This window comes from Protopterus annectens, chromosome 8.part0, assembly GCF_019279795.1.
Source record: "Protopterus annectens isolate FY-2018-M chromosome 8.part0, PAN1.0, whole genome shotgun sequence".
NCBI lineage: Eukaryota > Metazoa > Chordata > Ceratodontiformes > Protopteridae > Protopterus > Protopterus annectens.
In genome coordinates this window covers 1868211400-1868230387 of record NC_056741.1, presented here as the reverse complement: position 1 = coordinate 1868230387, position 18988 = coordinate 1868211400, and positions in this window count along the sequence as shown.

The following is an 18988-nucleotide window of genomic DNA, read 5'->3' as shown; positions in this document are numbered from 1 at the left end:
CTCCCAGATGTATTCGTTTGCATTTTTTTCAAATAATAAAGTTCTAAACTGCATACCTTCGCCCTGGCTGTAGCACCTCTCCAACTTCAAGTCACTGATTGTTTCTCCAGATGTTTTCTTGGCTCTTCCCACTCTGTAGATTTGAGTGTCGATGAACCTTCTTCTTCCAGTGTACCACCCTCCTCTTGCCACAAGGTGGCAGCATACACCCATTGATTGTGACTGTAAAGTTTAAAAAGAAAAAGACCTGCAGTAAATCCTTTAACCAGCCTCATACCTTACATATTGTATTTATGAGTCTCTCTGCCATACACTACAGATTCTGTGGACATTTCCACCTCTTTCTCATTTTTCCCTCCAATAATCCCAGATGTATCCATTTCAATTTTTTCAAATAAGAAAGTCATAAACTGCATACCCTTCCCCTGGTTGTAACACCTTTCCAACTTCAGGTCACTGATTTCTTTTGGACTTTTTCTGGGATCTTCCCACTTTGTAGATTTGAGTTTCGATAAACCTTCTTCTTCCAGTGTACCACCCTCCTCTCACCACTAGGTCACACCGTATTCCCCTTGATTGTGACTGTAAAGTTTAAACAAAAAGACCTTCAGTAAAACATCTAAGCAGCCTCATGCCTTTTGTATTCTAGTTATTACTTTTCTCTGCACTACACTACAGATTCTTTGGCCATTTCCACCACTTTCTCGTTTTTCTGTCCAATAATCCCATATGTATACCTTTGCAATTTTTGAAATAAGAAAGTTCTAAACTGCATGCCTTCTTCCTGGCTATAGCACCTTTCCAACTTCAAATCACTGATTGTTTTTCTTGACTTTTTCTTAGCTCTTCCCACTCTGTAGATTTGAGTCTCAATGAACCTTCTCCTTCCAGAGTACCACCCTCCCCTGATCACTAAGTGGCAGCACTCACTCATTGATTGTCACTGTCAAATTTAAAACAAAAAAGGCCTGCACTAAATCCTGTACCCAGCTTCATGCCTTACGTACTGTATGTATAATTCTTTCTGCCCTACACTACATATTCTGTGGACTTTTCCACCTCTTTCTCATTTTTTCCCTCCAATAATCCCATATGTATACCTTTGCAATTTTTGAAATAAGAAAGTTCTAAACTGCATACATTCTCCCAGGATGTAGCAGCTTTCCAACTTCAGGTTATTTATTGTTTTTCTGGACTTTTTCTTGCTTCTTCCCACTGTAGATTCCAGTCTTGATGAACTTCCTTCCTTCAGTGGACCACCCTCCTCTCACCACTAGATGGCAGTATACACCCATTGAATCTGACTGTAAACTTTAAACAAAAAAGACCCGCAGTAAATCCTCTAACCAGCCTCATGCCTTAAGTAATAAATATAATACGTAAGGCATGAGGCTAGTTAGAGGATTTACTGCAGTTCTTTTTTGTTTAAACTTTACAGTCAGAATCAATGGGTGTATTGTGAAACCTAGTGGTGAGAGGAGGTTGGTACACTGGAAGAAGGAAGTTCATCAAGACTGGAATCTACAGAGTAGGAAGAGCCAAGAACAAGTCCAGAAAAACAATCAGTGACTTGTTGGAGAGGGACTACAACCAGGGAGAAGATATGCAGTTTAGTACTTTCTCATTTGAAAAACTGCAAAGGTATACATCAGGGATTATTGGAAAGTGCTGGTCTGCATGATTTACTACAGGTCTTTTTTGTTTAAACTTTACAGTCTCAATCAATGGGTGTATGGTGCGACCTAGTGGTGAGAGGAGGGTGGTACACTGAAAGAAGAAGGTTAGTCAAGACTCAAATCAATACAGTGGGAAGAGCCAAGAAAAATTCCAGAAAAATAATCAATGACTTGAAGTTGGAGAGGTGCTACAGCCAGGGAGAACATATGCACCTTATAACTTTCTTATTTGAAAACCTGCAAAGGTATACATCTGGGATTACTTACTTCTTTCTGCCCTACAATACAGATTCTGTGGATTTTTCTACCTCTTTATCATTTTTCCTTCCAATTATCCTATATGTATACCTTTGCAATTTTTAAAATAAGAAAGTTCTAAACAGCATATCTTCTCCCTGGCTGTAGCACCTTTCCAACTTCAGGCCACTGATTGTTTTTCTGGACTTTTTCTTGGCTCTTCCCCGCTCTGTAGATTTGAGTCTCGACAAACCTCCTTTTTCCTGTGTACCACCCTCCTCTCACCGCTAGGTGGCACCACACTAATTCTTATTGTAAAGTTTAAACAAAAAAGACCTGCAGTAAATCCTTTAACCAGCCTCATGCCTTACATATTGTATTTATTACTTCATTCTGCCCTGCACTACAGATTCTTTGGACTTTTCCACCTCTTTCTCATTTTCCCTCCAATAATCCTATATGTATACCTTTGCAATTTTTGAAATAAGAAATTTCTAAACTGCATACCTTCTCCCAGGCTGTAGCACCTTTCCAACCTCAGGTTCTTTATTGCTTTTCAGGACTTTTTCTTACCTCTTCCCACTCTGTAGATTCCATTCTTGGCGATACTCCTTCTTCTAGTGTATCACCCTTCTCTCACCACTAGTTGGCAGCATACACCCAATGATTGCGGCTGTAAAGTTTAAACAACAAAGACCTGCAGTAAATCCTCTAACCAGTCTCATGCCTTACGTATTGTGTTTATTGCTTCTCTCTGCCTTACACTACAGATTCTGTTGACTTTTCCACCTCTCTCTCATTTTTCCTTCCAATAATCCCAGATGTAAACCATTGCAATTTTTCAAATAAGAAAGTTATTAACTGTATACCTTCCCCCTGGCTGTAGCACCTATCCAACTTCAAGTCACTAGTTGTATTTCTGGACTTTCTCTTCGCTCTTCCCACTCTGTAGATTCCAGTCTTGATGAACCTCTTTCTTCCAGTGTACCACCCTCTTCTCACCACTAGGTGGCAGCATACACCCATTGATTCTGACTGTACAGTTATACAAAGACCTGCAGTAAATCCTCTAACCAGCCTCATGCCTTATGTATTCTGTTTATTACTTTTCTCTGCTCTACACTACAGATTCTCATTTTTTTCCTTCCAATAATCCCAGGTGTATTACTTTGCACTTTTTCAAATAAGAAAGTTCTAAACTGCATACTTCACCCTGGCTGTAGCACCTTTCCAACTTCAAGTTACTGATTGTTTTTCTGGACTTGTTCTTGGCTCTTCCCACTCTGTAGATTCCAGTCTTGATGAACCTCCTTCTTCCAGTGTATCACCCTCCTCTCACCACTAGGTGGCAGCGTGCACCCACTGATTGTGACTGCAAAGTTTAAAACAAAAAATACCTGCAGTAAATCCTGTACTCAGCCTCATGCCTTACGTACTTTATTTATAATTCTCTCTGCCCTACACTACATATTCTGTTGACTTTTCCACCTTTTTCTCATTTTATCCCTCCAATAATCCCATATGTATACCTGCCAATTTTTGAAATAAGAAAGGTCTAAACTGAATACCTTCTCCCTAGCTGTAGCACCCTTCCAGTTTCAGGTCACTGATTGCTTTTTGGGACTATTTCTTGCTTTTCCCGCTCTGTAGATTCAAGTCTCATTGAACCTTCTTCATCCAGTGTACCACCTTCCTCAAGTCACTAGGTTGTAGCATGCACCCATTGATTGTGACTGTAAAGTTTAAACAAAGAAGACCTGCAGTAAGTTCTCTAATCAGCCTCATGCCTTCTGTATTGTATTTGTAATTCTATCTGCCCTACACTACATATTCTGTGGACTTTTCCACCTCTTTCTCATTTTTCCCTCCAATAATCCCATATGTAAACCTTTGCAATTTTTGAAATAAGAAAATTCTAAACTGCAAACCTTCTCCCTGGCTGTAGCACCTTTTCAACTTCAGGTTATTTATTGTTTTTCTGGTCTTTTTCTTGCCTCTTTCTGCTCTGTAGACTTGAGTCTCAACAAATGTTTTTCTTCCAGTGTATCACCCTCCTCTCACCACTAGGTGGCAGCATACACCCATCGACTGTGACTGTAACGTTTAGACAAAAAAACCTGCAGTAAATTCTCTAACCAGCTTCATGCCTCACGTATTATATTTATATTTTCTCTTTTCCCTACAGTACAGACTCTGTGGACTCCTTCTTCTCATTTTTTCTCTCCTATAATCCCATATGTATACCTTTGGAATTTTTGAAGTAATAAAGTTCTAAACTACATACCTTCGCACTGGCTGTAGCACCTTTCCAACTTCAGGTTACTGATTGTTTTTCTGGACTTTTTCTTGTCTCTGCCCACTCTGTAGATTCCAGTCTTGATGAACCTTCTTCTTCCTGTATACCATCCTTCTCTTGCCACTAGGTGGTAGCATACACCCATTGACTCTGATGGTAAAGTTTAAATAAAAAACACCTGCAATAAATTCTTTAACCAGCCTCATGCCATACGTATTGTATTTATTTCTTCTCTCTGCCCTAGACTACAAATTCTGTGGACTCTTCCACCTCTTTCTCATTTTTTCCCTCCAATAATCTCATATGTATACCTTTGTAGTTTTTGAAATAAGAAAGTTCTAGACTGCATGCCTTCTTCCTGCCTATAGCACCTTACCAACTTCAGGTCAATGATTGTTTTTCTGGACTTTTTCTTGGCTCTTCCCACTTTGTAGAATTGAGTCTTTGCGAACCTTCTTCTTTCAGTGTAGCACACTCCTTTCACCATTAAGTATCAGAATACACCTTTTGATTCTGACTGTAAAGTTTAAACAAAAAATACCTGCAGTAAATCCTCTAACCAGCCTCATGCCTTACGTATTGTATTTATTACTTCTCTTTGCCCTACACTACAGATTCTGTAGACTTTGACTCCTATTTCTCATTTTTTTTCTTTCCAATAAATCCATATATATACCTTTGCTATTTTCGAAATAAGAAAGTTCTAAACTGCATACTGTCTACCTAGCTGTAGCATCTTCCCAACTTCAGATCACTAATTGTTTTTCTAGAGTTTTTCTTGGCTCCTCTTTACCTTCTACCGGGCTGTAGCACCTTTCCAACTTCAGGTCACTGATTGTTTTTCTGCACTTTTTCTTTGCTCTTCCCACTTAGTAGATTTGAGGCTCGATGAAACATCTTCTTCCAGTGTACCACCCTCATCTCACCACAAGGTGGCAGCATACACCCACTGATTGTGACTGTAAAGTTTAAAACAATCAAGACCTGCAGTAAATCCTCTAACCAGCCTCTTGCCTTTTGTATTGTATTTATAATTCTCTCTGCTCTACACTACAGATTTTCTGGACTTTCCACCTGTTTTTCATTTTTCCTTCCAATAATCCCATATGTATACCTTGCAATTTTTGAAATAAGAAAATTTTAAACTGCATATCTTCTCACTGGCTGTAGCACCTTTACAACTTCAGGTCATTTATTGTTTTTCTGGACTTTCTTTTGACCCTTCCATCTCTGTAGATTTGAGTCTCACCGAACCTTCTTTTTCCAGTGTACCACCCTCCTCTCACCACTAGGTGGCAGTATACACCCATTGATTCTGACTGTAAAGTTTAAAACAAAGAAGACCTGAGATAAATCCTCTAACCAGTCTCATGCCTTACATATTGAATTTATTACTTCTCTCTGCCCTACACTACAGATTCTGTAGACTTTTCTGCCTCTCTCTCATTTTTTTCCCTCCAATAATCCCATATGTATACGTTTGCAATTTTTGAAATAAGAAAGTTCTAAACTGCATACCTTCTCCTTGGCTGTAGCATTTTTGCAACTTCAGCTCACTGATTTTTTTTTTGGACTTTTTATTGGCTCTTCCCGCTCTTTAGATTCGAGTCTCAAACCTTCTTCTTCCAGTGTACCACCCTCCACTCACCACTAGGTGGCAGCATACATCCATTGATTGTGACTATAAAGTTTGAAACAAAAAACACCTGCAGTAAATCCTCTAACTAGCCTCATGCCTTGCATATTTTATTTATAATTCTCTCTGCCCTACATTACAGATTCTGTTGACTTTTCCACATTTTTCTCATTTTCCCCTCCAGTAATCCCATATGTTTACCTTTGCAATTTTTAATTTCAGGTCACTGATTATTGTTCTGGATTTTTTCTTGGCTCTTCTCACTCTGTAGTATTGAGTCTCAAAGAACCTTATTCCAGTTTACCAACCTCCTCTCGCCACTAGGTGACAACATACATCCATTGATTGTGACTGAAAAGTTTAAACTAAAAAATCCTGCAGTAAATCCTCTAATTCCTCATGGCTTACTTAATGTATTTATACTTCTCTCTGCCCTACACTACAGATTCTGTGGACATTTCCACTTCTTTCTCATTTTTCCTCCCAATAATCCCATATTTATACCTGTGCAATTTTTGAAATAAGGAAGTTCTAAACTGCATACCTTCTCCCTGCCTTTAGTACCTTTCCACCTTCAGGTCACTGTTTGTTTTTCTGGACTTTTTCTTCGGCCTTCCTGCTCTTTATATTTGAGTCTTGAATGTTCTTCTTCCAGTGTACCACCTTCCTCTCACCACTAGGTGGAAACATGCGCTCATTGATTGTGACTGTAATGTTTAAAACAAAAAAGACCGGCAGTAAATCTTCTAACCAGCCTCATGCTTTACGTATTGCATTTTTAATTCTTTATGCCCTATACTACAGATTATGTGTACTTTTCCACCTCTTTCTCATTTTTCCTCCAATAATCCCATATGTATACCTATGCAATTTTTTTAATAAGAAAGTTCTAAACTGTATACCTTCTCCCTGACTGTAGCACCTTTCCAACTTCAAGACACTGATTTTTTGGACGTTTTCTTGGCTCTTTCTGCTCTGTAGATTTGAGTCTCAACTAACCTTTTTCTTCCAGTGTAACATGCTCCTCTCGCCACTACCTGGCAGCATACACCCATTGAATGTGACAAAAGTTTAAAACAAAAAGGACCTGCAGTAAATCCTCTAACCAACCTCATGCCTTGTGTGTTGTAGTTATAATTCTCTCTGCCCTACACTACTGATTCTGTGGACTTTTCCACCGCTTTCTCATTTTTTCATTCCAATTATCTCATACGTATACCTATGCAATTTTTGAAATAAGAAAGTTTTAAACTGTATACCTTCTCCCTGGCTGTAGCACCATTCCAACGTCAGGACATGGATTGTTTTCCTGGAGTTTTTCTTGGCTTTTCCCTCTCTGTAGATTCAAGTCTCGAACCATCTTCTTCCAGTGTACTATGCTCCTCTTGCCACTAGATGGCAGCATACACCCATTGATTATGACTGTAAACTTTAAACAAAAAAAGACCTGCAGTAAATCCTCTAACAAGCTTCATGCCTTGTGTGTTGTATCTATTACATCACTCTTCCCTACGCTACAGATTCTTTGGACTTTTGTATCTCTCTCTCTCTCTATCTCTCTCTCCAATAATCTCATATGTATACCTTTGCAATTTTTAAAATAAGAAAGTTATAAACTGCAAACCTTCGCATTAGCTGAAGCACTTTTCCAACTTCAGGTCAGTGATTGTTTTTCTAAGCTTTTTTTGCTCCTCCTGCTCTGTAAATTCAAGTCCCGATGAACTTTCTTCTTCCAGTGTACCACCCCTCTCTCTCCACTAGGTGGCAGCATACGCCCATTGATTATGATTGTAAAGTTTAAAAAGAAAAGACCTGCAGTAAGTCCTCTAACTAGCCTCATGCCTTATGCATTGTATTTATCATTCTCTCTGCCCTACAATACAGATTCTGTGTACATTTCCACCTCTTTCCCATTTTTCCCTCCAATAATCCCATATGTATGCCTTTGCAATTTTAAAAATAATAAAATTCTAAATTGCATACCTCCTTCCTGGCTGTAGCACCTTTCAAACTTCAGGTCACTGATTGTTTTTCTGCACTTTTTCTTTGCTCTTCCCCCTGTGTAGATTCGAGTCTCGAACCTTCTTCTTCCAGTGTACCGCTCGCCTCTCGCCACTAGGTGGCAGCAGACACCCACTGATTGGGACTGTAAAGTTTAAAACAGAAAAGACCTGCAGTAAATCCTCTAACCAGTCTTATGCCTTTCGTATTCTTTTTATAATTTTCTCTGCCCTACACTACAGATTCTCTGAACTTTTCCACCTTTTTCTCATTCTTCCCTCCAATAATCCCATATGTATACCTTCGCAATTTTTGAAATAAAGTTCTAAACTGCATACCTTCACCTTGGCTGTAGCACCTTTCCAACTTCAGATCACGGATTGTTTTTCTTTTTGGACTTTTTCTTGGTTCTTCCCACTCTGTTAATTCGAGTCTCGACAAAACTTCTTCGAGTGTAGCACCCCCCACTCGCCACTAGGTGGCAGCATACACCACTGATTGTGCCTGTAAAGTTTAAAAGAAGAGAGAAATGCAGTAAATCCTCTAACCAGCCTAATATCTTACGTTTTGTATTCATAATTCTCTCTACCATACACTACAGATTTTGTAGATTTTCCCACCTCTTTCTCATTTTCCCCTCCAATAATTCCATATGTATACATTTACAATTTTTGAAATAAGAAAGTTCTAAACTGCACACCTTCTCCCTTGCTGTATTGCCTTTCCAACTTCAGGTCACTGATTGTTGTTCTGGACTTTTTCTTGGCTCTTCCTGCTCTGTAGATGCTTGTCTCGACGAACCTTCTTCTTCCAGGGAACCATCTTCCTCTCGCCACTAGGTGGCATTATACACCCATTGATTGTTACTGTAAAGTTTAAAACAAAAAAGACCTGCAGTAAATCCTCTAACCAGCCACAAGCCTTACATATTATATTTATAATGCTCTACACTATGTACACAACAGATTCTGTATACTTTTCCATCTCTTTCACTTTCTCCCCAATTATCCCATATGTATACCTTTGCAAGTTTTGAAATAAGAAAGTTCTAAGCTGCAGACCTTCTCCCTGGCTGTAGCACCTTTCCAAATTCATGTCAGTGATTGTTTTTCTGGAATTTTTCTTGGCTCCTCTCATTTTGTTGATTCGAGTCTTGATGAACCTTCTTCTTCCAGTGTACCACCCTCCTCTTGCCACTAGGTCGGAGCATACACCCATTGATCATGACTATAATGTTTAAATCAAAAAAGACCTGCAGTAAATCCTCTAACCAGCCTCAAGACTTACATATTGTATTTATGATTGTCTCTGCACTATACTACAGATTCTGTGGACTTTTCCACCTCTTTCTCATTTTTTCCCTCCAATAATCCCATATGTAAACCTATGCAATTTTTTGAAATAAGAAAGTTCTAAACTACATACCTTCTCACTGGCTGTAGCACATTTCCAACTTCAGGTCACTAATTTATACCTTTGCAATTTTTGAAATAAGAAAGTTATAAACTGCATACCTTCTCCCTGGATGTAGCACCTTTCCAACTTTACATCAGATATTTTTTTAGGCTTTTTCTTGGCTCTTCCCACTCTGTAGATTTGAGTCTTGACAAACCTTGTTCTTCTAGTGTACCACCCTCTTCTCCCCACAAAGTGGCAGTATACACTCATTGATTCTGACTGTAAAGTTTAAAACAAAAAAGACCTGCAGTAAAACCTCTAACATGCCTCATGCCTTATGTATTATATTTATTCTCTCTGCCCTACACTACAGATTCTGTGAACTTTTCCACCTGTTTCTCATTTTTTCTTTCCAATAATTCCATATGGATACATTTGCAATTTTTGAAATAAGAACGTGATGAACTGCATACCTTCTCCCTGGCTTTAGCTCCTTTCCAACTTCAGGTCATTGATTGTTTTTCTATACTTTTTCTTGGCTCTTCCAACTCTGTAGATTTGAGTCTCACCGAATCATTTTCTTCCAGTGTACCATCCTTCTCTTACCACAGGGTGGTAGCATACACACACTGATTGTGACTGTAAAGTTTAAAACAAAAAAGACCTGCAGTAAATCCTCTAACCATCCTCATGCCTTAGGTATTGTATTTTTAATTATCTCTGCCCTACACTACAGATTCTGTGGACTTTTCCACCTCTTTCTCATTTTAACTGCCAATAATCCCATATGTATACCTCTGCAATTTTTGAAATAAGAAAGTTAAAAACTGCATACCTTCTCCCTGGCTACAGCACCTTTCCAACTTCAGATCACTGATTTTTTTTGTACTTTTTCCTTGGCTCTTCCCACTCTGTAGATTTGAGTTTTAATGAACCTTCTTCTTCCATTGTACCACCCTCATGTCACCACTAAGTGGCAGCATTCACCCACTGATTGTGACTTCTTCTGTCTGCTCATGATTCGCAGTGGAGTTTTACGGTGTTGAGTTGCCAGCCCAACACCCAACCTTCCACAGAAGACACACACATGCACACACACTCACACCTAGGGCCAGTTTAGAGTATCCAATCCTCCTACTGCATGTCTTTGGGATATGGGAGGAAACCGGAGCACCTGGAATAAACCCACACAACCACAGGGAGGACATGCAGACTCTGCACAAAAGGCACCCAAGCCGAAAATTGAACTTGAGAACCTCTTGCTGTGAGGCTGCAATGCTCACCGCTGCAACATTGCAGCCGCCCACCCATTGATTGTGACTGTAAAGTTTAAAACAAAAAAGACCTGCAGTAAATCCTCTAACCATCCTCATGCCTTATAGGTTCATAGGTTCATACTAGGCTATCTACCCTAGGGCATTTATAAGCCTAGCCAGAGTTGTGTGGCTTTCACCACCCCTTAGGTTGAAGAATACTATACCCATTAGTTTGCCGTGCCTCTGTCCAGCAGTGATACAGAGATGATCCCCGGGGTAAACCTACGATCTCCCATCCACTGGTCAAGATTCCTCTTGAACAGAGCCAGCGAGGTGCTCTGTCTCACATGGACCTGGATTCTGTTCCACAGCATAGGGAGTCTCTGGGTGATGAATCTGTCCCTCCAGCACATCCTATTTATATCCGTGTTGAGGTTTAAGTCTCTTGCTCTTGTGGCTCTGGTGGATTTGAATTTTTTAAGGTGGAGCATGTCCATTAATTCCGGGTTGGACATGGCCTTGTATGTCAGGCACAGGTCACCTCTGAGCAGGCGGTATGCGACTGAATAGAGCTGGAGTTTCTTCAGTCGGGCAGCATATGACATATTTTTGAGCCCCTTTATCCTTTTGGTGAGGAACTTTTGGGGTCTTTCCAATTGCTGCAGGTGTCGGGTAAGATACATTCCGAATGGGGCATTGTACTCAATCACTGGTCTGATAAGTAAAGAGTACAGGGGAACAATGACCTCCCTTGATCTGGATGTGAATCCCTTCATAATCAGGTGGGCAATGTAGAAGGTCCTCCTAACCACTTTGGCAATGTGAGTGTCAAAAGAAAGGTTACTGTCAACTTGGGTCCCCAGGTCCCTGATAACCTCTTCTGTGCTTAATGGATTGCCACCTATGTGGTAACTTGGGGTTACCTTGTTTTTACCAAAGGGTATGACTATACATTTTTTGGCGTTTAGCTTAAGGCCATGGCTCTGGCACCAGTTATCTGTTTCTATGAGACCTGTCTGAAGGATATCTGTGTCTGATGGATTTTCAACTATGGCGCCCAGTTTGCAGTCATCTGCAAACTTTGTCAGCCACAATCCTCCTATGTTTGCCTGCACTTCTGAAAAGTAGATGCCGAACAACAGGGGGCCCAGGACTGAGCCCTGTGGGACACCGCTTGTGACCAGCTTGGAGTCTGACATGGCACCAGCAACTCTAACCCTGTGGGTTCTGTCCTTGAGCCAGTTTGCAACCCATCTTGTGACATATGGGTTTACATTTAAGCTGGTGAGCTTTTCTATGATACCCGAGTGGGTATTGTGTCGAAAGCTTTTGCAAGGTCAAGGTAGGCTGTGTGAACTGCCTTACCCTCATCAATGGCCTTGGTGACTGTTTCAAAAAAGTCGACCAAGTTCAAGAGGCATGATCTGCCCTTGACAAAGCCAAATTGGGTAGGATCCAATGTCTGTAGGTCCCCTATGTCTTTATTTATGAGTTCCATTATGATCCTCTCCATAGCTTTGCAGACCAGGCTTGTTAAGCTTATGGGGCAGTAATTACCAGGGTCCGTAGAAGCACCGTCTTTGTGGAGTGGGACCACAGTTGCCATACGCCACTCTTTGGGTACGTATCCTGTGGTAAGGCTAAGATTAAACAGCAGCCTTATGTGTGGGTTTAGTTCCTCATTGAGTTTGTGTAGCACACAGCTGGGGACACCATCCGGTCCCATTGATGCTTTAGAGAGAGCAGCTCTCACCTGGGCATTTGAGATGATTGGGAGGCTACACTCTGCTGGGATAGATATTTCTCCTTTTGGGGGGGAGGGAGGGGAGAAATTTGCCCTGAACCTGTCTGCCAGTATGTTTGCAATGTCTGTGGGTTCAGTGATTTTTGTATCATTTTGGACTAATTCTGAGCATATCTGGGAGTTTCCACCCAGGTTTCTAACATAGCTAAAGAAGGCCTTATGATTGTCTTTTGAGTCCTTGGCGATTTTTCTCTCAAAGTTGGCCTTGGATGATTTTATGAGTGATCGTAGTTTTTTACTAGTATTGATCAGAGATGTCTTCCCTTTTAGGGATTTTGCTCTATCTTGTAGTAGCTTTCTCCTCTTGTTGTAAAGTTTGTTTATGGCTGGGGTCCACCAGATCAGGCGCTTGCCTTTGGTGGAAAGGGTCTTGATTTTATTTGGGATTGCTTGATCCATGCAATCCTGGAGGTGCTCGTAGAAAGCATTTGTAAGGGATTCAGCAGCGTGGGTTGTGGTTTCCACTGGCTCGGGGGCCTTGAAGGATACCACACCAGTCTTAAGAAGTGTGAAGTTGGCTTTTGAGAAGTTCTTCACTGTGGTCTTTTTTGTTGGGCGGGCGCGCGGGATGTGGATCTCCAGTGAGATTAGTTTATGGTCTGATCTCACCAATGAGGGATATACTTCCGGTGTGGAGCATTTTGTCCCCATGTTTGTGATGATCAGGTCTAGTATATTCTCTTCTCTTGTGGGAATGGTGACAAGTTGTTCCATAGCATTTGAGTTTATGAACTCCAGGAACCTTTGGGCTAGGGTATTGGGGCTTGAGTAATGTTCCCAGTCTATGTTTGGGTAGTTGAAGTCACCCAATATGATGGTGTTTGGAGAGAAATTTATACTCTCCAGTGTCTTCAGGAAGGCTGTGTGGGGTTCCTGAGTTTGAGAGGGTGGCCTGTAACATGCTACAAACTGTAGAGCAGTTTTGCCTATGGTTAATTGCACCTGAATGGTCTCTGATGCTTCATGCGTTGCCAACAGCATGGAGGTGTGAGTATCCTTGATGAATATGGATACACCCCCTCCTTTTGTGGTACGGTCCGGGTTTTGGGGCTGGAACGCATGATATGAGGTAAAACCTGATAGTGCCGGGGTGCTCTCAGGAGCCTTGAACCAGGTTTCAGTCACAGCACAGACATCGATGTTCTCCATACTGAGGAGGGCTTCGAGGATGTGCATCTTGAGATTTAGACTTCTGGCATTGAGCAGCATTACCCTTAGTTTTTTTCCATTATTGTTTTCTAGGGCGGTGGGTTTAGAATTTGAGCCTTGTCTAAAAAAGGCACTATGGGGGTGGCAAGAGCCTTTGCCAATATCCAGAAACCCAGGGGTGACAGGTGCAAGCCGTCCCTTGTGAAGCAGTGTGGCTTGTCAAGCATGTCATCCCAGGCAGACAGACATTGGATCCCCTTAGAATGACACCAGAAATTAAGCCAATTATTAAAACTGATCATTTTGTCTCTGTATTGTGGCATCATTCTTGGTGAAGGTAGGATACTGCTCAGGGTCAGGGTCATACCAGCCTGGGCTACATAATCTGAGAGCTCCTCTATGTCTCTTTTCATGTAGTCCAGGGAGGTACATCTCAGGTCATTCACACCGGCATGGACAATGACTGAGTCATACTTGTACTTGCTGTGGAGTGACCTGAGTGCTTGTGTTATGTGGCAGATTCTAGTGCCCGACAGGCAGCTTACTGTGACCCTCTCCTTGTTCAGTCTGGTGAGTGGGACATCAGTGTGTCTGACTATGGAGTCACCTATGACAAGTGTGTCTGGCATTGTGTTTGGCCTTAAGGGCTGTGACTGATTTGCACACTGACTTTGTGATCTATGTGTTGCTTGTGTTATGTCATGAGGTGGCAGTTGTTTGGGTGTCTGCTTTGGAGGCCTCTGCTGTTTTGGTAGATTTTTGATCAGTGCCTCCGAGTATGTCTTTGTGTGTTTATGTGTTTGATTTGTAGTTGTGATAGTTCTATGTGAGACTGGGTTTATGGTGTGTGTGGTTACCTTCTCCTCCTGTCTGGTTTTGCCAGTCCTGAGTTGAGAGAGCTCAGCCTCCAGTTTGGCTATATAGTTGCATCTCTCGCATGTATTTGTGTTTTGTGGGAGGAGGAGAGGGTTGTCTTGTACATGAGGCAATTGTAACATTGCCTCAATATTCCCAGATTCACCAGCTGAGCAGGAGAGGACGCTAGCAACTGACCCTTCGACATGCTAGAAGAAATGAAAAAGTTTGCTGTGTAACTGAGTCAGAAAGGACCTATAGGGAAGTGGGTACTCAAAGGGGTTTTAAGCTAGTGAAGTACCTTGTATAATATAGAAGTGCTTTACCTGACTAAAAAATGCTTTAGGAACAAGTGCTGAGCTTTACAGATAGAGAATAGACTGTTTAGATTACAAGTAGAGCAGTTCTAAGGGAAAAAATGAAGAGCAGACTTTATGGAGCCAGAAATAGTTTAACCTTGTTTAACCAGCGCTGCCCGATGGTGCTCTAGTGGCAACTCCGCGCTAAATCGCGCTAAATAGCGCTAAATGCAGAAAAGGCAATAAGTCAGTAGTACAGGCTAGCACACTTTAGTGGGCAGCCAAACAATTAAATTAAACAGCAAACAAACACTTTTCAACTTGAATTCCACTAATTTCGACTAAAATGTACTTTTAAGTGCAGATAATAAAAAATGCAGTAAATAACTATGAAAACAGTTAAAGCTTGCTCTAGGTAAGCAGTAGAAGGTAAAACAAATATAAAAAACAGCAGGATACTTAATCAGGAAAGCAGTCACTTTTTTCAGTTCTCTGTAGCCAGGAAGACTCAACAGGACCATGTGGAGCTGTGTCTGAGCAATATGGCTTCAAAAAAATGCCAGAGGCAGATTTTAACCAGGGAACTTCAAAAGAGCTAGAAATGGTCCAAAATGACCAATTACTACAGCTTCTTGTGCTGAGGTCACTTCCCTCAAGGACAGGTAGGCTATTCAAGGCTCTCCACTCCCACTAGTGAGCTAAGAAACTTCCTTCTATCCAAGTAAGGCAATGGACAACACAGGAACTACAACACAGCCCAGGATACAGCAAGACCTGTAAACTGGTCTAAACTAGTCTAAGAGAGGCAGGAAAACAAGGAATATTTTTTTTTTTGTTTTTAAATAGAAACACACAGAAATGCAGAAAAGGCAATAAGTCAGTAGTACAGGCTAGCACACTTTAGTGGGCAGCCAAACAATTAAATTAAACAGCAAACAAACACTTTGTGACTTGAATTCGACTAATTTCGACTAAAATGTACTTTTAAGTGCAGATAATAAAAAATGCAGTAAATAACTATGAAAACAGTTAAAGCTTGCTCTAGGTAAGCAGTAGAAGGTAAAACAAATATAAAAAACAGCAGGATACTTAATCAGGAAAGCAGTCGCTTTATGTATTGTATTTAGTATTCTCTCTGTCCTACACTAAAGATTCTGTGGACTTTTCCACCTCTTTCTCCATCTCCAATAATCTCATATGTATACCTTTGCAATTTTTGAAATAAGAAAGTTATAAACTGCAAACCTTTGCACTAGCTGTAGCACTTTTCCAACTTCAGGTCAGTGATTGTTTTTCTAAGCTTTTTTTTTTTGCTCCTACTGCTGTGTAAATTCAAGTCCCGATGAACTTTCTTCTTCTAGTGTACCACCTTCCTCTCTCCACTAGGTGGCAGCATGCACCCATTGATTGTGATTGTAAAGTTTAAAAAGAAAAGACCTGCAGTAAGTCCTCTAACTAGCCTCATGCCTTAAACATTGTATTTATCATTCTCTCTGCCCTACAATACAGATTCTGTGTACATTTCCACCACTTTCTCATTTTTCCCTACAATAACCCATATGTATGCCTTTGCAATTTTAGAAATAAGAAAATTCTAAACTGCATACCTACTTCCTGGCTGTAGCACCTTTCCAACTTCAGGTCACTGATTGTTTTTCTGCACTTTTACTTTGCTCTTCCCCCTCTGTAGATTTGAGTCTCGAACCTTCTTCTTCCAGTGTACCACTCGCCTCTCACCACTAGGTGGCAGCAGATGCCCACTGATTGTGACTGTAAAGTTTAAAACAAAAAAGACCTGCAGTAAATCCTCTAACCAGTCTTATGCCTTTCGTATTCTTTTTATAATTTTCTCTGCCCTACACTACAGATTCTCTGAACTTTTCCACCTTTTTCTCATTTTCCCTCCAATAATCCCATATGTATACCTTTGCAATTTTTGAAATAAAGTTCTAAGCTGCATACCTTCTCCCTTGCTTTAGCACCTTTCCAACTTCAGGTTACAGATTGTTTTTCTGGACTTTTTCTTGGCTCTTCCCACTCTTTAGATTTTAGTCTCGAAACTTCTTCCTCCAGTGTACAACCCTCCTCTCTTCACTAGGTGGCAGCATACACTCATTTACTGTGGCTGTAAAGCTTAAAACAAAAAAGAACTCCAGTAAATCGTCTACCCAGCCTCATGCCTTATGTATTGTATTTATAACTTCTCTCTTCCCTACACTACAGATTCTGTGGACATTTCCACCTATATCTCATTTTTTTTCTCCAATAATCCCATACGTATACCTTTGCAATTTTTGAAATTAGAAAGTTCAAAGCTGCATACCTCCTCCCTGGCTGTAGCACCTTTGCATCTTCAAGTCACTGATTGTTTTTCTGGACTTTTTCTTAGCTCTTCCCACACTGTAGGTTTGAGTCTCGATGAACCTTCTTATTCCAGTGTACCACTGTCTTCTCACCACTAGGTGGCAGCATACACCTACTGATTGTGACTGTAAAGTTTAAACAAAAAAGATCCGAAGTAAATCCTCTAACCAGACTCATGCCTTACGTATTGTATTTATTTCTTCCTCTGCCATACACTACAGATTCTGTGGACTTTTCTGCCTCTCTCTCATTTTTTTTCCTTCCAATAATACCATATGTATACCTTTGCTATTTTTGAAATAAGAAAGTTATTAACTGCATACCTTTTCCCTGGCTGTAGCACATTTCCGACTTTAGGTCACTGATTGTTTTTCTAGACTTTTTTTGGCTTACCCACACTTTAGATTTGAGTCTTGAACCTTCTTCTTCCAGTGTACCATCATCCACTCACCACTAGGTGGCAGCATACACCCATTGTTTGTGACTGTAAATTAAAAAAAAAAGACCTGCAGTAAATCCTCTAACTAGCCTCATGCCTTACATATTGTATTTATAATTCTCTCTGCCTACACTACAAATTCTGTGGACTATTCCACCTCTTTCTCATTTTTCCCTCCAATAATCCCATATGTATACCTTTGCAATTTTTGAAATAAGAAAGTTATAAACTGCATACCTTCTCCCTGGATGTAGCACCTTTCCAACTTTACATCAGAGATTTTTTTAGGCTTTTTCTTGGCTCTTCCCGCTCTGTAGATTTGAGTCTTGACAAACCTTGTTCTTCTAGTGTACCACCCTCTTCTCCCCACAAAGTGGCAGTATACACTCATTGATTCTGACTGTAAAGTTTAAAACAAAAAAGACCTGCCGTAAAACCTCTAACATGCCTCATGCCTTATGTATTATATTTATTCTCTCTGCCCTACACTACAGATTCTGTGAACTTTTCCACCTGTTTCTCATTTTTTCTTTCCAATAATTCCATATGGATACATTTGCAATTTTTGAAATAAGAACGTGATGAACTGCATACCTTCTCCCTGGCTTTAGCTCCTTTCCAACTTCAGGTCATTGATTGTTTTTCTATACTTTTTCTTGGCTCTTCCAACTCTGTAGATTTGAGTCTCACTGAACCATTTTCTTCCAGTGTACCACGCTTCTCTTACCACAAGGTGGTAGCATACACACACTGATTGTGACTGTAAAGTTTAAAACAAAAAAGACCTGCAGTAAATCCTCTAACCATCCTCATGCCTTAGGTATTGTATTTTTAATTATCTCTGCCCTACACTACAGATTCTGTGGACTTTTCCACCTCTTTCTCATTTTAACTGCCAATAATCCCATATGTATACCTCTGCAATTTTTGAAATAAGAAAGTTAAAAACTGCATACCTTCTCCCTGGCTACAGCACCTTTCCAACTTCAGATCACTGATTTTTTTTTGTACTTTTTCCTTGGCACTTCCCACTCTGTAGATTTGAGTCTTAATGAACCTTCTTCTTCCATTGTACCACCCTCATGTCACCACTAAGTGGCAGCATTCACCCACTGATTGTGACTTCTTCTGTCTGCTCATGATTGGCAGTGGAGTTTTATGGTGTTGAGTTGCCAGCCCGACACCCAACCTTCCACAGAAGACACACACATGCACACACTCACACCTAGGGCCAGTTTAGAGTATCCAATCCTCCTACTGCATGTCTTTGGGATATGGGAGGAAACTGGAGCACCTGGAATAAACCCACACAACCACAGGGAGGACATGCAGACTCTGCACAAAAGGCACCCAAGCCGAAAATTGAACTTGAGAACCTCTTGCTGTGAGGCTACAATGCTCACCGCTGCAACATTGCAGCCACCCACCCATTGATTGTGACTGTAAAGTTTAAAACAAAAAAGACCTGCAGTAAATCCTCTAACCATCCTCATGCCTTATGTATTGTATTTAGTATTCTCTCTGTCCTACACTACATATTCTGTGGACTTTTCCACCTCTTTCTCCATCTCCAAATTC